This window comes from Sinocyclocheilus rhinocerous, unplaced genomic scaffold (assembly GCF_001515625.1).
Source record: "Sinocyclocheilus rhinocerous isolate Xijiao unplaced genomic scaffold, SAMN03320098_v1.1 scaffold11460, whole genome shotgun sequence".
NCBI lineage: Eukaryota > Metazoa > Chordata > Actinopteri > Cypriniformes > Cyprinidae > Sinocyclocheilus > Sinocyclocheilus rhinocerous.
Window position 1 is genome coordinate 1 of NW_015635151.1, and position 948 is coordinate 948.

A 948-nucleotide genomic window follows, 5' to 3' on the forward strand; every position below is an offset into this window, starting at 1 on the left:
TATGTCCTTACATTTTCACAGATTGTAAATGCATTTCTTTGAATGATAACAGATTTTGAATGTTTGTTTTTTTTCTTGTTGTAATTTTCAGGGCATTCCCAGACAACACAATTCAAATAACTGCGGAGTGTTTGTGTTGATGGTAAGCCATGCAGTGTTGTAACCTAAGTCACACCAGAAAGTATTATAAATGTCCTACATCTGAAAGAATTTGCATTTGATGTTTTGTTTATTGGTATTATTGAATAGAAAACAAACATTTTGGTATATGATTGTACATTGTCTGCTAAAATGAGCTTTAATTCGTATTGTAGTATGCACTCTACGTGGTATTGGAGGGGCATTTTGATTTCAATGAAGTAAGTCTTAAATTCCAAAGTCATTTATTTAGAGATCCTTAGTTACCATTAGCTCATCAGTGCTCTATTTTACAGTATGACATGCCAACAATTAGAAGGTGGTGGTGTATGCTTCTGCTGAGTAATTATCCATTGAAGTAAGTCAGATCAAGTTGTACTGTATGTGAAATGTTGCCAACTAATCTGTAAACATAAATTTGACCGTTTAAATTAAATAGTACAAAGAAGTGTTTTTATGATGGCGCATATTGCTGCCACATGTTATGTTGTTTTATGATATGTCGTTTTAATAAGATAATTGTCATTTTAACAACAACTCGTTATTACGAGAAAAGATGTCGTTTATACAACATAATCGAGTGGACAAAATAAATGTTTGTGGCAGCAATGCGCTACCGTACGTTTTAACTATAAAGTGCAAATAATTCTCACGTGCATTTTAGGGACATTGTCCATGAGACAAAATTCAAAGAAGAGGCCCACTTCATGTGGCTAGACAGTAAGTTATTTAACTCTAACGTGAGTACTGTAAAAAGTATTTGAGTGTCTGTCTGTTTCCTCTCATCTATCTGTCTGTTTTTTGTTTTTT

At 33.0% G+C, this 948-nt stretch overlaps 1 long non-coding RNA gene across 1 annotated transcript; it reads left to right on the forward strand.

The window, feature by feature from the left end:
* The first annotated feature begins 7 nt into the window (after window positions 1-7).
* Window positions 8-501, forward strand: LOC107746725 (uncharacterized). The gene is made up of 3 exons (XR_001640728.1): window positions 8-142; window positions 315-359; window positions 435-501. It is a non-coding gene; the product is annotated as an uncharacterized LOC107746725 (long non-coding RNA).
* The last annotated feature ends 447 nt before the right edge of the window (window positions 502-948 follow it).